At 43.9% G+C, this 20868-nt stretch overlaps 2 long non-coding RNA genes across 3 annotated transcripts; one reads left to right on the forward strand and one right to left on the reverse strand.

The window, feature by feature from the left end:
* Positions 1 to 1002: 1002 nt before the first annotated feature.
* LOC149917507 (uncharacterized) lies at positions 1003 to 2995 on the reverse strand. The gene is made up of 3 exons (XR_016467504.1): positions 2904 to 2995; positions 1910 to 1958; positions 1003 to 1168 (listed from the first exon to the last, which is right to left on the reverse strand). It is a non-coding gene; the product is annotated as an uncharacterized LOC149917507 (long non-coding RNA).
* Positions 2996 to 7440: 4445 nt separating this feature from the next.
* LOC149917508 (uncharacterized) lies at positions 7441 to 9850 on the forward strand. Of its 2 annotated transcripts, XR_016467506.1 has the most exons (4): positions 7470 to 7494; positions 8069 to 8104; positions 8468 to 8586; positions 9076 to 9850. It is a non-coding gene; the product is annotated as an uncharacterized LOC149917508 (long non-coding RNA). The 2 variants fall into 2 exon arrangements; XR_016467505.1 differs by lacking the exon at positions 8069 to 8104 and having other exon boundaries at positions 7441 to 7494.
* Positions 9851 to 20868: the final 11018 nt, after the last annotated feature.

Consider the following 20868-nt stretch of genomic DNA (forward strand, 5'->3'; position numbering starts at 1 on the left):
AGGGCCTTGTTGCCTTGGGACTTGATTCAGAATTCAAAAATGAAAATAGTGTCTCAGTAGACTGCATAAAATCAGCTTGAAACCTAGCAACAAGGCCACAAGTTCAATGCGATTCTCTTACATGTTAGAAAACAAGGATATTAGAAGGAAAATCTCACTAAGGAAAAAAGAACATTAATTTGAAAACAAAACAGAGCTGTAGTATCACCAGTTATCCTAAGGGATGCACCTACCTTTTTGCCAAACGTTCTTTTATAAGATCTGATGCTTTGCTACTTTGTGCTCTGAGTAAATTCATATTTATTGTAACCAGTGAATACAAAGCAGCAACGTTTTTTACAGTATTATTTCCTGAATGTTTGGTTTGTGCAGTATGAAAACATGAGTCAGGAGAGCAGAATTCATGTCCAGTTCTATTTCAGTTTTCAAACACTTTGTTGAGGTGACGTGACTGAGATACTGCTGAGAAGTCAGTTAGGCTAACAAAAGACATTTACAGCAGGAGTCAAGCACACAGATGCAGCTGCTGTAACTTGTGAATCTGCTGTTTCCTTTCAGCACAGGTATCTCATCCCAGGAGTACAAGCTTCACTTGACAGCGCAGCTTGAGCAACGGCGGTCTCTCAGAGAACAAGCCCAGAAAACATGAAATTCAGCTACTGCGACCTGGATGATGTCAGGCACACGTCACTGAACATGACAGCTATCTGCCAGTCAAGAAAGGCAGACTCCCAGCAGCTATCTAAAAGATTATACCAGCAGACTTCATTCTACATTTCCTGTATCTTTCCCCATGACATTCCAAAGCCCCCCATTCCAAAGCCCCCCATTCCAAAGCCCCCCATTCCAAAGCCCCCCATTCCAAAGCCCCCCATTCCAAAGCCCCCCATTCCAAAGCCCCCCATTCCAAAGCCCCCCATTCCAAAGCCCCCCATTCCAAAGCCCCCCATTCCAAAGCCCCATTGACATGATTTGGATGGGGAAAAAAATCTTAGCGGAAAATAAAGCGAGAGAGAGATTCATGGACTAGATGATCATGTAGATCCTTTCCAACCTTGTAATTCTAAGCAGAGATGTTCAACTGCCCACAGAGTGGAACATGGACCGCTGTGTGAAATTATACATTGCAACAACATGTGAAGTGCTCTCTCTAAACAAGGCTCTTCACCTAAAAAAAACCCCACAAAAACAGGATTACCTAAATACAAGTTCACCTACTCCTAAAGGAGCTGAATGAGGTAGAAAAGAAGGCACCTGCACAAGTTTTAAGCAAGAACTCATTATCTGAGCTCTGAACTCAAGAGATTTTGCTTTCTTCCCCCAGTACAAAGTCCACGAATCTCATAACGTGAGATTTTTTCCTGCCCAATAAATATTTGAAATCAATCTCCCCCCTTTACTGGATCAAGCAGTGTTATATCAGAATGTCAATAATTAGGTGTCTGATTTCTTTGTTCTTGGTTCAAGACTGTCTTGCCTTGGACCTAAAACAGCCTCCTAATTCTACTGACTACTTGCAATCGGATGGTTTTTCTTGCTGCACAGGGCAATGGATCCAGAGTTTTTAAATCAAAGGCTGCAGGATAATATTTCCCTTTTCAATTCAGAAGACATTAAAAGCTGCCCGTTTTTCCTCTTCTATCACTGGACCAGATAAAAGTTTCCAATCCCAAATATTGCCACTTTACGCTGTTCTATCCAAATCAAATGCACGTGGCATCAAGCGTTTTACAATTATTTTTTTTAAAGCCACACAACATCATAAGAAGTATGTTAACTAGCAATCTTGACCCGATTTGTAGGCACAGAATGGATACAGTGGAAAGAGGCTGCACTGAGTTCATGCAACTCAAGCGGAGGAGGCTACATTAAGGTGACAACAAACAGAAGAGTAGAATTGGACATTTACCATCTGAAACTGTAGAGTTCTAGCATTCATCCGTGCTTCGTTAGTTTATCTAGAGAGGCAGGAAGAACAGATACATAACCGTTAACATTATGATTGAAGAGTGGGTAACAGTTATGCAAGATTCCATGGAAGAGAGGATTCCTAAAGCAGTCAGAATATTGCCCAAGTTCCCTTCTTTCTCTGCTGGGATCTGGATTGTACTGATCAGCAGGAGTTCAGAGGACAAAAAGAACTGTTGATGTCGTCCCACACCCAGAGACCACCACTACCAAAAGGCAGAGCAGAGCTTCTTAGCTGTTCCACTCCTTTAGCCTCATTTAAGACTTGCACTGTTGCAGGTTCTGCCTTTGACAGCCAGTCTTAAACACATCTGAAAATGTCTTAGCAAGATTACCTCTAGCAAGGAACTCTTGAACACAGCACATGCAGCATCCCATTTGCAGGGGCCTACTCAGCCTTTATTATTGAATAGTGTTTGGTTTGCTTACCATTACTAAATGGTAACTCAGGTAGAACTGAGTTATTAGTGTACACACACTCAGGTGAAACAAGCTGTCCACTCAGGGAGAAGGTCTAGCTTGCCTCAGTCTCTACTGACAAGAGGCCCATAGGACAGTAGGTTAAACCAAGAGGAAAAAACAGACCTAGCAGTCTAGCTTCTCATAACACACACACAGCCTCCGAACCCCGTTATGATCACCGTACTTTCTTTAGTATGTTACATGTCAGAAATTATCATAATTTAACAGATGCGATTCCTCCCTTGTGGATACTTAATGCAGTTGTATTTCATTGGATGCAGCACACAGAAATACCTCATTAAGGCTTTTCTGAGTGGCTAGATGTATGTCACATCATGGGATGAAATCTTACATGTTTTCAAAGAGCAAATTTTAGTCTGCTTATCACCTCAATACTGTCCGTATAGGTGAGAAATGATCTCCCCAGACACTGTAAAACAATTGAACTAGCAGCTAAGATTCACACAAGTCACCTGTCAGCCCTTCCAAGCAAGACTTCTCTCTACAGCAGGTAGCTTCACACCATCCTGACTTGAAATAAGGCTTTGATGCATAGGACAAAGAGAGAAATAAGTCCGTGCAGAAAGGCCCACCTGGAAGTCAGGAAGAAAAGATAAACAGCAAGAAAAAAAAAACCCCAGCCTAGTGATGGTTCTTAGACCTTCATTTACAAAACATTACTGCCTTTGTCCATGAGCCAAGCCCTTTTAGTCCTCCTCCATCCATGAGAAGCTGTTACCCTTTTTCCTCAGAGCTGGAGCTGTGAATATAAGGAGGAGATCAAGTCTCCATAAAGTCCTTCACCCACGCGTGACAGCTTCCCATGACTTCATTCTTCTGTGGGAGCACGGTTATTTTCCTCAGGCAGAAGGCATTTGCCCTCTAGCACTCACCATTATAGTGATCTCTAGTAAAAACAGATGCAAAATATTACAGTACTTGATTAAAAAAACAGAACAAAACAAAAAAAACCCAACACCTCTGCTCTCATTCCATGAAACTGATATATGCTTATCATCTCCCAGGATCTTCAAGAATAATTCAGAATTTCTGATTACAAAGCTTTCAGTTTTGAAGATCCAACAGCACCTCAGTATAGCACAATAGAAAGAACAACAACAACAGCAGAACAGCAAGGCACCAGTGTACAACATGCAAAGATTTACCTAAATACAACAGCCACAGAAACAAAGCAAAGAACCTACTCACCCTCAGAAGACCTCAGCTACACAAGGAACTCCAGAGAGAAACCTTCGCCTCCACTGCCAACCCTTCAATGAGGTCTGGGAAGGGGCTGGATCCTGACTCCATCCCTTCCTGTCACTCAGTGGCATTAAATGCACCTGAGTTACCCTGAGTCCGTCCTGCCTTCCCACCAGGTGCTCAATCACTGATTCAAGCTGTGAGAATCTAGGCAAAATCCAGCTAAGATAATTAACAGAGGAAGAGTTCTTTTAAGAAGGACATGTTCCCATTTCAAATTAGGATAGTAAAACTGAGCCATAATATCATAAGGTTGAAGCACAAATGGAAAGACACGCAATGGAAACAGGCAATCCTACCTCGCTACACATGCATTATTCAAGGCAGGAAAGCAACTGAGCTCAAATCTGTGCTCTACTGCTCACAGTGTTTGCTAGCTGACAAGTAGATATTAACTGAGCAAGATGTTCAGGGATTTAACATTTGTTGGTAAGGAGGAAGTTTATCATCTGCATTCCTTGCAGCTGCTGATACTCAGCCAGCACATTCCTTTTCTGATGCCAGTGGTCAGGATGAGGGCCATATCCTAACTGATAGTTTAGTCCCAGGAAATTTCTGTTGTATTATTAGCTGAGGCTCCATCTACCAGAACTTTAAGCTGCTGCTTAAGCAAACTGAAGGTCTCCCAGTTTCCAGTTCAGATAGGAGGGTTCTGCAACCATTAAATGCTGCTCAAAAGTCCAAGCCTACTTTCAATGCAACGTATTTTTACACATACTCACCACCAATATAAGCCTTCAGCTAGAAGAACAGAATTGCCCAGTCCTTCAGGTGATCAGAGCTACACTGTGTCCATAAGAATTATTAACTGTCACCAAATGCCACCTTGGCACCGAAGGAAGGCATCTAAAACAGAAGAAAATACTGTAGTGGTACTTCATTTTCCCCTCCTCTGGTTGGAAAACCTGTCTGAAACACTATTGCTTCGCTACTGTATAATTAACAAATACAACGATGTTACAATTACAAAATAAGCAAGAGAGTTTAGCTAAGCAGTTTATAACAACAAAAACAGAATAAATAGAAGGCTTAGCCATATCCTGGGCTTGCTACAAAACTCCCAAGGAGAGATCTCCAGAAGAGATCCTTTCACACTGGTAGTCAGCTCTTAAATGGGACTAGGAGAGGTGGAGCCAGGCTCCATCCCTTCCGGCAGCACAGGTGAATTGCCTTCACCTGTGCTCCTGTGGCCGACTCATTGCTCGCCTCCTCACAGAATCACAGAACTGTAGGGGTTGGAAGGGACCTCTGGAGATCATGGAGTCCAACCCCCCTGCCAAAGCAGGTTCCCTACACCAGGTCACACGAGGAGGTGTCCAGGCAGGTCTTGAATATCTCCAGAGAAGGAGACTCCACCACCTCCCTGGGCAGCCTGTTCCAGTGCTCCATCACCTCACCGTAAGGAAGTTCTTGCGCACATTTGTGCGGAACTTCCTACATGGCAGTTTCTGGCCATTTCCCCTTGTCCTGTCTTCACACACTGCTGAAAACAGTCATCACTGCCCCCCACACCTGAAATATTTAGGCCTGGATCAGGTCCCCTCTCAGTCTTCTTTTCTCAAGGATAAACAGACCCAGTTCACTTGGCCTTTGTTCACATGAGAGGTTCAGGCCGTGATTCAGCAGTTCCCATACAACTACCTTAAAGAAAATTTGCTATTTTGATCTCAAACTACTCTACATTGAAATAAATGACACAGATTTATACCAGTGAAGAGCTGCCCCGTGAGCTGAAATCATTTCTTTTAATAATTGTTGATTTCTTGGGCTCGAGAGTTTGTATTCCAGAGCAAGGTCTCACTGCAGATACAGGAAAGCAAACAAGAATCCAACTGTTTTGTGAATGTGAGCGACTTATGAGATGGAGTCACGAGGAAGAAAAGTCTGGGGAAAAACTGATAAATTTCAGAGTTGAAACCAAGGACATTTATGAAAAGTCTCGCAGTAAAAAACTGAGTCCTGTCATACTCAGCCAAAATTAATTTGTTATAAGGAACGGCTGAATGGATAAGGAATGACCGCAAAAGTGACTTGAGAACAAGATTTTGGTTGAAAGCAACGCATGGAGGTGACCTAGTCCAACCACCTTTTCCACACAGTGCTAACTTCACCTCATATTTTGAGATCCTGGGCCTTGTCCCTCTGAGTTCCAATGTGCAAAGTCTGCTCTGAAAGTAATGCCTCCTGTTCTACAGCAGCGGGCCTTTACACGTGCAAGAACAAAGAGACATTAGCACCACAGGAAACAGCTGCAGTTCTACAGATTGAGGGCAGATAGAAATTTAGCCCAGAGCCTCACTTCATAAGCTCGTATTGAACTTCAGGGCTCTCATGCACGTGTAGTTGTCTGACATCACCACGCAAACATGCATCCACAACACTGCTGAGACTGCTAAGGGAAGATCTTAAAGCTAGGACTGTAGAAACAGGAAAATCAGAGGAGGATGAAGAATAAACTTATTCTTCAGTTCACTGAGCATATACCATACAAAATACTTCTTCCTCTCATGAGTGGCAGATGAAGTCCCACAACCGTCTACCTACTACCAGTGTTGCCCCGTAAATCATGTTCCTTACTATCACATCTACGCATTTTTTGGACACCTTCAGGGACGGTGACTCAACCACCTACCTAGGCATTCTCTGGCACAACTTGGGGCCATTCCCTCTAGTTCTATTGCTAGTTACCAAGGGGAATAGGAGGGACTTGGACCTGTTGGAGGGCATCCAGAGGAGGGCCACAAGGAAGTGTTCCTAGGGATGGAACTCTATGAGGACAGGCTGGAAGCTGGGGCTGTTAAACCTGGAGAAGGCTTTGGGTAGACCAAGTAGTGGCCTTTCAATATCAAAAGGGAGGTGATAAGAAAACAGGGGACAGACTCTTTTCTTTAGCAGGGTCTGTTGTGATAGGAAAAGGGGAAATGGTTTCAAACCATGAAGGAGTTCAATGACATGCCTTTGCTTCTTACACACTTCCATATCAGGTGCCATTTTGACAGACTGCACCTCTGCTGCCCCTGTCACATGGCAACAAAGTGTAATGGAATACTGGTGGGAATGTCCAGACTCTTCTGTCATACCACCCCTGATGTCACAGGCCAACTTCTGGAGCAGCCCTTACATATTACTATTATCGAGTTATATCACAGCACTTTTGAGAAAATGCTAGCTGAGCTCAGTGTTATATGCATACACTTATACATACGTACATATTAGTGCATAGTATATTTATGCATAATTAGTAGAGCTTTAGCTACTTTTCTCTCTGTAAGACCATGCTACCAAGGCCTGTCTTTTCATCGTGAATATTTGTCTAGTTGCAGCCACTGCAATCTTCCATTATTGTACAAGCCACCCACAGACAAAGAATACCAGAAGCACCACAGCCATTTTATAGGGAGCTGGAAACACCGAATGCAGCAAGGTGAAGAATCAAACATTTTTTTTTAGACTTTCCATTTCCATTTTACCAATGTTTCATGATCTCTCGTGATCCATAAACTGATATTCTATGAAATAATGTTTTCGTAGGAATGATCGCAGTGCAAGTTTCCTTTTATTAAGCTTTGAAAGTGAGTTTTTACTTCATATTGTAGCAGAAATGCTGTCAGGGTTTGAAACAGTGATTGAGCACCTGGTGGGAAGGCAGGGCTAACCCAGGGTAGCTCAGGTGCATTTAATGCCACTGAGTGACAGGAAGGGACGGAGCCAGGATCTGCCCCCCTTCCCAGACCTCATTTAAGGGCAGTGGAGGTAAGGGTCTCTTGGTGGAGGTTCCTGTCTGCTGGAGGCCATGTGGAGGTAAGGAGTTTGGCTTTGGCTTTGGCTTTGGCTTTGGCTTTGGCTTTGGCTTTGGCTTTGGCTTTGGCTTTGGCTTTGGCTTTGGCTTTGGCTTTGGCTTTGGCTTTGGCTTTGGCTTTGGCTTTGGCTTTGGCTTTGGCTTTGGCTTTGGCTTTGGCTTTGGCTTTGGCTTTGGCTTTGGCTTTGGCTTCCATGGTAGTTGCTGGTTTTGGTTCTCTTTTCATTTGTTATAGCTTGGGGTTTTGTCACTCTGCTCTTGCTGCTGTGTTCTTTGTTGTGTTATAGCATTATGTATATGCCTGTGGATATTTGCCTGTATGGGTGAGTGTGAATAGGCAAGTCCTAGGGAGAGTTAAATAACATTTACCCTATACTTTCAACTGATTTGCTTCCAATCTGCTCATTAGTCTATTACAAGAAATGTGATTTTTGAAATTGTCATGTTATTATAATGACTTCTTACAGATGTGAGGCATAGTGTAACATTTACCTTTGAATGTATAGCTGAGGATGAGGAAAAAAACAGTAGCAGAGAGGGTTGTATCTTGATTTTTTTTTTTTTTTTCCCCCCTAGTGATGTTTTCGTGTATTGTGCCTGCGCTTTTGTGCGGTGAGGAAAGGAATGAGCAATATGGATTTTCTCTTTTTTGTGGGACTAAAATAAGGCTTAACTTTAAATTCTAACTTTGCATTAGAACACAAACACTGCGTAATAGTAAAGCCTGAGGCACTTTGTAGGATCTATTTATGGCAGTTACCTCAAAGAGCCTTTCATAGATGGCTTAATTGTATTGCTCTCTACCCTCACTACAGGAGATTGCAGACTGATATTTAGCATGCAGAGGAGAAAGTCTGGAATTAAGTTGTATCATACTGCTTAGCAGTATTGTGGTATTGAGCCTTTCTGGCTTTGGAATCCAAAAAGGGGCTTGAGTTTTCTTCTGACTTGCTGAAGGAATATTTGTTTCTTTAGAGAAGAGTCAGTGGATGGAGGAGAGAGATCCGATGTTATAAACTTGCCAAGGAAATTGAAGCTGTGAGTTTCAAGCATTATCTACTCCTGCAGTGACAGGGGACTAAGTACATCTGCATGTGTCTCTTCTGCAGAGCAGCCAACTGCTCAACCGTCAAGTTGCGTGGGAAACTATTTAGGATGTTCCCCCAAAGAGCAGGAGATTAGTAACAGCAATATCATCTGATTAACTGATTTAAATGAGCGTTGGTTTGATGTTGCAGTTGAGGTATTTGGTACAAGTCTTCTAAAGCACCTGGTGAGCATGCTCTTTTCTTCAGTAGAGCAGAACACTTTTTCCCTTAAGCCATGTGTGCTCAGCAAGCAGATGTTTTGTGCCTGACCCAGAAGCCTGCAAGACTATCTCGTATAGTTTCCTATGGATTGTTTCTGTTGCATTCTGGGTTGGGTTCTGCCGTGCTGAAGTCTGGAGCCACGTGCCCAAGGTGTTTTATAATCTAGTATCCATGTGTTGTAGCTGGGAGGAGAATCTTGGAGCACTGAGTGGTTGATACACTGATGTTTTTCATAACAAGAAAAAATGAATGTCTTCTGTTCAAACTTTGCAGATTGAAAGGGCACAGAACCCATCTCTGTGGAAAGTCTACCAAATAAAAAAGTGTCAAATGGATGACAAAAATGGCACTTTGCTGTTGATGCCAGCTATTCTGCTGATGACACCTACTCAAACCCAGATGCAAATGGGAAGAAGCACATGTACCTGGCTTTGGACAGTATTCCTGGGGAACACAAGGAGCAATTACTCCAGCAGCAAAGAGTGTTGGCAACAGTGTGGATCTGTTTGACAGTTCAACCGATAATGTGAACAATCCGTCCATGTTTATCATATTTAGTGATATTCAAGCTTACCCGGAGTACCTTATCACTTTCACTAGATGAGCCTTTTGATTGCGGCCATGATTGCATGTCTCTTAGCTTTTATTTTATAAATCAGTCCTACAGATCAACCAAATCACGCAGTGAAAACTATTTGTAGTTTTGTCAAATTAATTTCTAAGGCCTGTTTACGTTTAAGCGGCCTCTGGTTCTTTTTGATATCATGAGCATAGCCTAACATTTTTCCTCTCAGAGTAGTAGCTGAACACATTTAAGACAAGTTTAATCTGGCGTGTAATCTAACAGCAGTTTTCAGTAGATGTCCCACGCCTCCCCTGTCGTGATCTTCCACGCTGTATTCTGGCCATCCTAGCTGCAGCAGTGTTGGTGGGGGAGAGTGGAAGACTGAGTGCTTGGTCTCACACTTCTGAAAGAGTGAGAAGCTGTCGTCAACCGTGATGCAGACTGCCGTGCACAGTTCTCAATAAATGAACTATCTGTACTTAATGGCCCGTGTTTGTCTGACATGATCTCCGGACGTTTAGCGTTTGTTTTCAACGGGTCAGTTGCTGAGTGCTTGGAGACTGACCTCTCTAATGTGGATTTACTTGCTTTTAATACAAGAGGTAGGTCAGTAAGAGGTTCTGTCGATGTGACCTAACTTGCTACCAGCATTTAATGCCCGAGTTATACCTAGGTATAGCCTAAGAGAGCGCCAGGGAAGTGAAAGTTGGGAAGGTGTTTCCGTTGTTATGCACCAGCTGTAGTGTCCTAGTGTCCTTCCTCTGATCTTAAGCAGGAAAGAACAGGGCAAAGGTGTGTTTTTGTGGGTGTTTTTTTTTTTTGGGGGGGGGGGGGTTGGGTGGAGGATGTGGGTCTTTTTTAAGACCATTTCAATTCTTCCTATATTGTTGGCCCGCGATATCGGAGGGGGATGTTGGTTAGGCAGTAGAAGCTGAATCTTCCGTAGTTTTCTGTTACCCTTTGTGCTGGGTGACAGATGGCAGCAGAGGGGTAGTCTGACTTGAAAGTGTGGAATTTAATTCCTCCACATGGTGAAAATGTACAGCTAATGGTGGTGGTTAAGTTGAACAACAGTCCTTTGTAGCTGAAAACTTGCCCTATCCAATAGCGTTGGATAGACTGGATTGGCTCTTTGCATCTGTAGTAGTTTCTTGGGAAAAGAATACATGTCACTTTTGGAGCAACCTACGTATCAGCTTGCTACTAGTTGAATGTATTACACTAACATTGTTTTCACGTATCCCGTGCAATCCTTTTAAAATGAGACTTCATCAAAGGTTCTGAAAACAAATACCTTTTTCCACCCTTACTAAGTGTTTATTATGCGGAGAGAAAACTAAGCAAAAACCCAGCTGGAACTTAATCTGCCCCCTGTTGTAGCTCACTAACCTGCCTCAAATGTCAACTGACGCATCTTCTCACAGGGCACAGTTATTTTGACACGCCGCAAGCAAGCTAGACAAATATTTTGGAGACGGGGGTGTTCAAACATTTCCCTCTGGGTCTCTTCAAAAGTTCTCGTGAATACCTCACCTGTAAGCTTCAGAACTGATTTGTCTTACTGTGCTTGTTAGCAGAACGTATCTGACTTTTTGGGGGCAGAAAGTGGATGCCTTTCATGACTAGTCTGATTTTCGTGAGCCAGAAACATGGGCAATTGCAATGGTGTAGGGGCTTGTTTAGTTTTGAACTCTATATCCAAGTTACTCTTGTAACTTATCTCAACACCAGTAGACAGCAAGAGGTTCATTCTTCCCTTGTAAAAGGGGAAGACTACACCCTTCTGCATAACACCCTCTTGGAACAGGCGATATTGTTTTGTTCAGCAAATAAGAAAAAATTAGAAGTACCTGTGCAGCTGCTTGTTCCTATTTAAATTAAATAATGGAGAGGGCAGAAGAGAGTCAGTCTCACATGGTGCTATGTAGGGAAAAGTATTCTGTGGCATCACAGGTGTGCTTTTAATTAACGTTTATCTGAGTGATTATAATTAAAGATTTTACCACAGATGTTCCTGGAATAATTACTTTCTACTTCCTTGCGCAGTGCATGTTTTAGGAAATGGAGACTATTTCTCCCTTCAAATACTTTCTCAGTTATTTTAGAATTTCTTGCTCTTCAATGGCTTTGCTATCGAGGTTTTCCTAATAGCTTTTCTTTTTCAGATTCCCACTGGGTTTTCCAGGACCTCAGAAATGGCATTTAATAAAATACAGGTTGCATTTTATTATGCTTGCGTCTAGGGAAACCAGTATCTGCGGAGTTCCAAATTTATCTTTGGAGTTGAGAATGAATTGCTCGTTTTTTGTTTCTGGTGCTCCTCACTGGTTCTACTTTCTTCAGTTTTGTTCTGCGTCTTTGAAGATAGAGATCTGATTTGTTATTGCACTTGTACACGCAGGTCTTAGCTGATGGTTTTATTGCATGTCGACTGTTGTGAGGTGTACCGGATACGAAAGACTGAGCAGCTATCCTGATTTACGTGAAGACTGATTGTGCCTCTCTGCACGTTAGCTAGCATTTCCTTGGTTTCCTGTTGACATTTTTGTCAATAACATAACATCATATTGTGAAGTGGCAATTAGAAAACACAGGTGAAGAGAAGCAGGCTCTGTTTCGCTTGGGGTTCTGAGATGCATGGGATCACGTTCTTCCTTTGAGTTTTAATAAAAGAAACTGAACTACGAATTTAGAACAGAATGACAGATCTGAAGGTAAGATTTAATGAAGGGTCCTGCCCTCTCTCACATTAGATCCTGCCAGGTCCACAGCAGTTTTTAGAATGTAAGATGATGGGCTGACATTTTTCTTAACTGTATGTCATAGCCTAGGATAAAAAATAATAATAACCCAAGAATGAACAGCGTCATTCCTCTTTCTCATACGTTTATCTATCATAATGTGATCTTTATACTGTAATGGTGTTCCGGTCGAAACTAGTTAGGGGAAACCAAGAGGCTTCTGTAAGTAGCACCTTTTGAATCAAAGCAACAGTTTCAAATAGCACGTGTGTTGGTTTCGGAAGCTAAGGTGCTAACAGCATACCTGCAGAGGGGCTGGTGTTCTCTCTGGCTGTGAAATCGTTAGGGGAGAGAGTTTCCCATTCTCCTCCGTGAGTACATCAGGGCAGAAACGGCCAGATGGGGGCACAGGGGAGTGTGTTCACCTGCACATGCTGGGAGACCAGAGACACAGACCTTCTGGCCGTGAAGTCTCATTTAATACACGTTTGACTTAAGTGTACGAGAACAGTTGCAAAGGACATTGTCGGAATTATGACGGAGCAAATCTAATGTCACTGAGTGCCTCCACTTCTCCAGCAAGTCCCAAACCGCTTAGGCAATGTCTGACCACTTAGGACAATTCAGATGCCCCAATGGCAAAATTAAAATAACTTTAATATCAATAGATGCTAGAAATCCAATTATTGTTGAGTAAGTTACCTTATACCTTCTAGTTTTGTCTCTTTCTTGTAAGGAAATTGGTGAAGGATTGAGGGGGGGAAAAAAAAAAGCGTTTCCATGCTGTCAGTATTTAGAGGTAAATAAGGAACAGGAAGACTGCTCCCTAAGTTTCCATTTGGGACTCCAAATTCTCCCTTATTTCATGAGACTAATGCCTTACTATCTCCAAATTGAGCGTCTTGCTGTAACTAGGGAAAGGAAAAGGAAAAAAAAAAAAAAACCCACACACTTTTCTGAAATAATCTTTGAGATTTCTGTGTATCAGCTTTCGAAGGCAGGCAGAAACATTCAGTGTCTGTTTATTTAAACTTCGGTCCAAAATAAGGCCTCGTCACTGGCTCTTATCAAGCAAGCCTGGAGCATAAAGCAGCTTTTGCAAAAAAAAACAAAAAAAACAACAACAAAAAAAAACCACAGTGGGATTCTTCCTTGCAGAGCAGTTCCCAAGCTCCTAGTTGGTTTGTTCCCACAGTGCTTCATTAGCTAGAGAACTGAGGAGAATGGATTCAGTGTACGTAGGTGTCATGGTTTTGGTTTTTGCTTATTTGATTTTCAATATTCCACATCAAAACATCATGTACTGGAAATGTTAATGCTCTAATTCTACGTACCTATCCCTATACATTACGGAAGTCATGGGATCTGACCCTTCGGGGGGGGGGGGGGGGGGGCGGTCTCTTACTGCCTGGCAGTGGGTGCTGGAGGGTGCTTTCCTAGCCGTTCCAAGCTTTTTTTCAGGTTTGACTCGGTCTCGGGAACTCTCTCTCATATCTTATTTGATTTATTAGTCTCAATTTCAATTAGATTGTATTATATTGTATTATTTTGCATTCCAACATCACAGTTAGTAAAATAAGTTTACCTCCATAGATTGTTGCCGCTGTTTTTTTCCTTTTCCCCCTTCCTTTGCATTTTGTGGGCCCGGGTGGGGAGGGCAGGGGCCTACTGCCCCCTGTCACGGGCATAAACTGATCTAGTTAATTCCGTGACAGTAGGAACGGATATCAGTGGAGTCCACGGTCACTTCTGTTGTATGCCATACGAGGACATACAAACTGACCGACGTAACTGGCACGTTTCATTTTCCTAAGTGGTCGCTGAGGTAAGCAGGGATAAGACAGAAAACAGAAATTTTTCTGGTGATTAATTTTGTGGTCGCAAAAGTGGGGGCTGATGAGATGGAAATCCCATTAAAAGTAATCGCTGCATCTCTATTTCAAGAATTTTGAAATTTTAGGCTTACATGGGTTCATACATTTGACACGCGTTTTAGCGGCGTTCCCTTCCATCTTGCTCAGAGTGCTAGATGACTGCTGTAGTGGGGTTGCCAAACAGGAAAGCGGTACAGAACTCCAGAGCGGGCCTGCTGAATGGCTTGTCCTATCTGGTTCTCCCCGTTCCCTGGGCATCTCCTTATTTCAACGAGGGTATTTGCCATTTGGGGGTACGTATGAACGATTTGACCAGTTCTCTTACCTAAAATCCTTTTTGTGGCCGCTCTTTCTTATGCTAAGAAAAGGGGAAGAAAGAGGAATCAAAGCTTAAAGTAAATTACAACGTTTTCTCTTTCCGCTGTCTGCTAAGCAGCCTGGTTCAAACGCAGTTCCTGACTTCTGCCAGCAGCTAGCGCTGTTTGACTTCCTCGCACCCAGAAACACAAGACTTCCGACAGAAATCTTTCCGGAGCTGCGCTAGAGCTGGTCTGACAGACGAGAGGGACGGCACGAAGGCTGTAAAGGAGAAGCATCCCTACTTCTGATCTGGGTCACGCATAAGGGCAAAACGTGAAGGGAAGGCAGGAGATGTACAGTGTAAGCACCTCTGCTTCTAGTGAGAATAAGAGGATATAAATCAATCTCTGAGCCAGTATTACCACTGGCATGGGAACACCCCGGGAAAGAAATACTGCCCTGGAGGCTTCTGTACTATTTGCCGTGTCTTATCCACTACATACAAGCAAAGCAGAGCTTAAAAAAGAGAGCTTAATATTAGAGGTGGAAATACGTGCAATACTTTTGCTCTTCCTCCCGTTGTGATGTGTTATTCTTCCCTCTTTTTGTGCAGGAGAACAATGGGGCATTGCTTTTTACGAAGGTCAGAACTTAGATCCATCGAGCATGATGCTAACTAGCTATGATCTAGTCCACCTCCACTGAACGTAGAACAGGATCAGAAGAACAATGTATTTTCGCTGGCAGCAGCGTTACGCTGAGAGCCAGGTCGGGAAACAGGTCTGAGATGGGGTTGTGCTAGCTGAATGAGAGAGGTCCTCAATCTAGTTTTAATGAGCAATTCGACTGGGGACCGAAAAATAAAAAAATACTTCAGAGAAAAGTCTTACTGAACTTTATGTGTAGCTATATTCGGTTTCAACTTTGATAACTGGATGTTTCTGACCTAAAACCAGGCCTGCCCAAAAAACTGCCTATCTTTGATTCACACCAACCAGGTAAAAACTATGAAGGGCGCTGAGAGATTGCAAGCTTACAAGAGCTATTAGCAGTGACAGCTGTGCACTTCCATGTCCGTTTCACAAAAGCAGAAGTGGAAGAGACTCTTGCAGCTCCTCCGGTGACAGTGAAGGCTAGAAAACATCAAATACAGCCACGGCAAAGAAAATCCATCTCTGTGCTATCGATATGTGTTAGATCTTTACTGACTCGTAAGGGAAAACCTGAAAAAGAATATGGAAACATGGTAGCTCTGTAAGTAATGCCTCCTATTTATTTCCATGGGAATTACAACAGAGTAGAATAACTCTAACTGAGAGAGCAAATTCTCAGCTACGAAGTACTCTTTTTCAGCTTACTCGCTGCCAGCAGCTGTTGGTTTTTGCCACCTATGAACAGGAGTCTGCATGCCACACTCACAGAAATCTGCATCGGTGGAGGTGATCCGCTATGGTGGTTGCCGCGTGCTGGAACGCAGCACCCGCCTCCTCACTGTGCTCACGTCCGCTGGCTGGTCTCCAGAAACGTTCAGCAAGTGCCAATCAATGTCCACGGGTGCTAATGTTCTGCAGGGAGGAATGTAATTCTACCTCTCTGCCTCACCCTAGCTTCTGCGTTGGACGCCATTTTGTCAGACCGCCCCTCTGCTGCTGTCTATTGCACAGCAACAAAATGTAAATGCTGGTGGGAGGGTTCAGCCTCTATCGCCACGCCATCAACATCTGCCTCTGACGTCGCTGGCCAACGTCATAAAATAGGAGGCGTTGCTTTAGGGTCAGCCTTCTTATGAGAAAGATGCATGCATCGGATTGAGCCATTAATTCTGCTCCTCCTGCAACGTGCTTTCATCTGTCAGTGCTGCAGTTAATAGAGAGTCTATGAAACTCGGAATGCAATTTAGCCTCCAACTGCAGTTCTGCCAAGACTATTGGCAGATTCTATAGCAACCTGAAAGGCTCAAGACTAGTAACAGGAGATTCACTTTAAGGCAAGATAAGCACATAAAAATAGTTCTCATTTACCATTTCCTTTGCTTCCTTAAGGGCGACATGTTCTCCATCTCAACAAGACAGAGATAGTCGGATGTCCAACTCGTTATTAACCAGAGTAAAAATAATTTTTACAAACATTCTGCTAGTAAAATTCTAACAATTTCGCAGTCGGGAGAATCGTCAGAATTTCTCCAGTTAACTCAGTCAAAATGGAAAGCACCAAACTCGAATGCTGCCATTCAAGACTTAGAACGAGGCTCCAAAACATGTGGCATGAAAATCATAATAAGAGAGCGCTGATGCCGATGCACTGTACGCTTATGAACAAATTATCTCAACACATTTGTTGAGACTATGCTTCAGATCAAGTTTTAAGTCTCCAGAAGGTGAAATAAAGAATTTTTGTAAGCATCATTGACTGTGATTTTTGATTTTTTTTTTTTTTTTTTTTTTTTTTTTTTTAATTCTCTCTGTTCAGTAAGAAAGACAATACTGAAGAAACTTCCTCCAGTGTTTTCCCTGGCACTTAAAAGCTGTTATTCAAAAGCTCGGTTGAGACGGCAGTTGTTCTTTCTGGACTCCTATCCGCTTTACGTAACAAGCCCATAAAATACAAACAAACACGAAACTGTGTTGTTCCGGTTGCTCTGAACTTGTTTTATTTCATAGTTTAAAAGCAAACGATAAATGCAAAAGTTGTTCGGGTAACACAAAGCTCACTCCTGTACTGCCTACGTTCCCTTCTGAAGTGTATTAGGCAGAGCTAACTCAAACACCTTTGCACTGCATTGGCTTTTCCTTCATACTGTTTGCTAGCATCAGGCTAATAATGAAAGAAAAATATTACTGTGCCACCAGTGAAATAATTAGGCACATGGTTAATTTAGAGTGTGTTCCAAGAATTACAGTGGCTTATCTATCTCAGGTGACCCAGATTCCCAAGTGCTGACCAAAGAGTCAAAACCGTGCTTTCTATAGAATTTGTTATACAAACAACTATTTCTTAGTTATTATTTTTTAGCTCTTTTTTTGGCCTCGAATAACAACAAGGCTCAATCAACAGATGAAATGGGGAGAGCGATACTTACTTTCTGGAAAACTCTGGATGTACTACTCGTAGCCTGATTCAGCACAGCGTCTGCTTCGATGTGGAGAGTTGGGGACCACCCAGCCTCGCCTGAGCACAAAGTAAATGTGCTCGATGGGTCAGGAAAGATATTCAGACTTAGATGAGGTTGCGCCAACCTTTTTCTCTCTATTCTGTTCTATAAAAAGGATGTCAGAACCGTGGGGGAAGACCTGACTGTGAGTGAGTCACCAAAGAGCTTATCAGACCCTTTAGCAGACCTCATCACTGTAAAGCCTTGGGAGACCGGAGTGTAAGACAGAGAGCGAACAGTCTAATGGTAAACAGGAGGTTCTTTTGTATGCGTTGTCAATCTTGTCACACTGGAGAAACCTTTCATCCTTCATCGCTGTTGTTTGAGAGGAGCTAGGGCCAATTAACTGATTAGAGGAACTATTGGAGGAACGCGAACTTCTTCTTTGTAAGTGAGTGGTGTATAAGATGTATGTTGAATACAATAAAGAACTATTCCGAGGCTACAAGAAACTGAGAGAGCTCTCTGACTCGACTGAGCACCCACAAAAAAACCACTTTCCCTGTAAGGATCTCCCACCATTACCGTTTGCCTGAGGGTTTATAATGCGTGCTATTAGACAGTTCTTCCTGGGGTTCACTTTGCATCTCAGACGATATTTCTTCGGGATGTTCAGGTCCTCCTAGAAAAGCTAGCAAAAATGTAGCTCGGTTCGCAGGCTTCATCACCAAAAGCAGCTTTTATCTCAACTTCCAGCAGTCTTTACTAGCCAGACATCCACTTCGAACACCCAGCAATTACGCCTTCAAAATATATGTGTTTCACATATACATATGTGTATATGTGAAGTTTTTGTTTGAAATGTGGTGAGTTGTTGCCTTTTTGAGTAAAAACTGAAGATTCTCGTGAAAATGTCAAGAAGCCATTCTTGTGCAATTCGGAACGCTTATTCCGCTTCACATAAGATACTCTGAAGCTCCCGTGATTACATCCAAGCACCACCTAGAGCAGAGATTGGCATAGCAGTAGAGTTCTCTTCTCCTACGGTGGGAGATCACCAATCGTAGATGCGGAGCACAAGAAACCAGTCGGCTGGCATTTTTTGTCAAAAGCGCACTATCTTCTGTGCCACAAGTAAAACATCTCATCTTGCGGAATGCCTTGAAAGCACTGCAGCTCAGAAATAGCATTCTCTTCTCCACAAAATCAGTCCAAGCTTCAGAAAGTAGGTCTGCCACATCAACGACACAAACCAAAAATAGAGGTGACACAGGAATAACCTGTTCATTGGCAAAGCCGGGCACCGATCCATTGAAGGCTTCTAACACTTAGGTTAAGGTTTTCATTCTCTATCCGAAGTAACTGACTAGCAGTGAAGAGTCTGAAACGTGCTAGAATTTCTTCCAGTACTTTCCCTTCCTAAGAAAAAGCCTCTGCGACGAGAGCCACGCTACCAGACTGTTGGCTGAAGAATCTGCTCGAAAGTCTGGCGGTCGCTCGGGAAGGGCTCTGGCTCGAAGCCCCCTTTGGGTGTTCTTTGAAGCATTTTGAGAGGCACTGACAGCTGTCAGCCCACAGTGCTGTCTAGGCTCCGCTGCTCTGGGGTCACGGTGGCAGTGGGCCGCAGCTCCTGGGCCTCCCTGTTAATGACTGGGAAGCTTCAGCTCCCGTCTTCATGGCAGAAGTTGTGTTGTGCTTCTCATTATGAAGAGATCTGTCTGCTCCTTGGTCTCCCGACTCCCACCACAGCAGCCCCATCCACACGCTAGAGCCTACGAGCAGTTATTTCTCTTAGCGCTGCGTCTGTGTCTTCTCAGTCAGTACGCTAAACTTCAGTGTGTCGAGTTTCGGTGCAGTAGAGTTCATCAGGAAAGTTGCTTTATAAGCTAAAGCCAGAAACTCTGGCATTTTGTTCTCCCGCAGGGCTCATCAGAACGCGTCAGATGAAGAGGGAGCCCCAGGTGTAACAAGGCAAACTTTGCTGAGGCTTGGGCCGCAGTTCCCCTGGTAGGACAGGCTGACCCTGAAAGAGGGACGAGACAGACGGAAGGCAGCCACAGATAAGCCGGCCTGCACTGCGGCTGATTAACTCGTGTTGTTGCGGAGGAAGGTTGCTTGTGGTGACTTAGGTTCTCAGACAAAGGATAAAAGCCACCAGCCTACTCAGAAAGGTCTCTCAAGCACGAGCCTCATGCTCTCTCAAGCAGAGTCAGCGTTCCCTTCAGCTGTCTGTTTTCACCTGGGTAGTCGAACTACGAATAAAAGCAAACTACTGGAGGGGTGCAGAAAAGCTGGAGTTTGTCCAGGTAAATACTGGCACGTGACCTTTGCAAGTGATCCTGTGTTTCTTTCTCTGGGAGTGGTTCGCAAAGTGCGTTTGCGGGCGTCACCTCGATCGCCTCCTAAATGCAGCTGTCTGCCAAAGGCAGAATGTGAGGATTGGTTCACAGCTCCAGTTTGGGATGAAGTAGCTGTCTCATCATCCAGTGGGAACCTGTCCCAGACCTCCCCGTTTCTCCTCAGTATGGGGCTGTCTGCACAAGCTGAGGGAGGATGCCCTAAGATCACATCTCTGGCCTTTTTCATCCCGCGTTAGCACATGAAGGCCCGCAGGCCCCTTCCGTACCTTCTCAGTAGCTTGCCTGTTCCTCACCGCAGCTTTCGGCGATCACCCGGTGATTTGCAGGCACAAAGGGGTTTGAGAGGAACCCACCGGCAACTTCTTCCGGCCTCTCGGTCAGATTCTATACCTGGGTCCTCTTTCCTTTGAGCAGAGTGCCCATCCACAGACAGCGGGTTCTCGGAGCAAGGGACACGTGTAAATAATCCCTTTATAAGCCGAGGAGTTGTGCCGTCCGGAACCATTTGTGAAGCTCCGCTTCCAATGTCACTGGTCGGCAATTTTCTCGCGCGCATCATTCACCCATTTGGGTGTTTGTCACATCGCCACTCCCACATTTCCACTGCCACCTTCAGTCATGGGTTCTCTGTCAGGCACAAAGGTTTTACACGTTTAACAAACTTTTTTTTTTCCCCTCTATTATTATTATTATTTTTTTCCCCTTTTGTATTTTTGGACGAGGGGAGAGGGAAAGCAGAGCAGAGACAGCACACAGCAGGGGCCTCTGGAAACTGTTAAGGCTGGAGACGTTCTTCAAAAGGGTGTCGTGCGAGATGCAAAGTGATCCGTTTGAATTAGGCACAATTATTTAACTTATTAGTGAATCCCGCAATGAGGCGAGGAGAAGCACGTAACAAGCTTTAATTGAAAGTGCAGTTTAAGTCCTTAATTCAGATCTAGAGCCCACGTGTCCAACTGTCAAGAGTCCCCGGCCGGCCCTAACGAGCCCCACCGGCGCTAACGCGGCAACGACTCCCAGCTGCCGAGGGGCGCGGCCGCCCGGGCACAGCTGCGCCTCGTCCGCAGCGCGGGGCGGGTCCGCCCCAAAGCCTCTTAAGCTTCGCCGGAGGCCGCTGGGAGTCACGGGTGAGCTG

The sequence above is a fragment of the Phasianus colchicus genome, chromosome 6, assembly GCF_987193195.1.
Source record: "Phasianus colchicus chromosome 6, bPhaCol1.hap1.1, whole genome shotgun sequence".
In the NCBI taxonomy this organism is placed as follows: Eukaryota; Metazoa; Chordata; class Aves; order Galliformes; family Phasianidae; genus Phasianus; species Phasianus colchicus.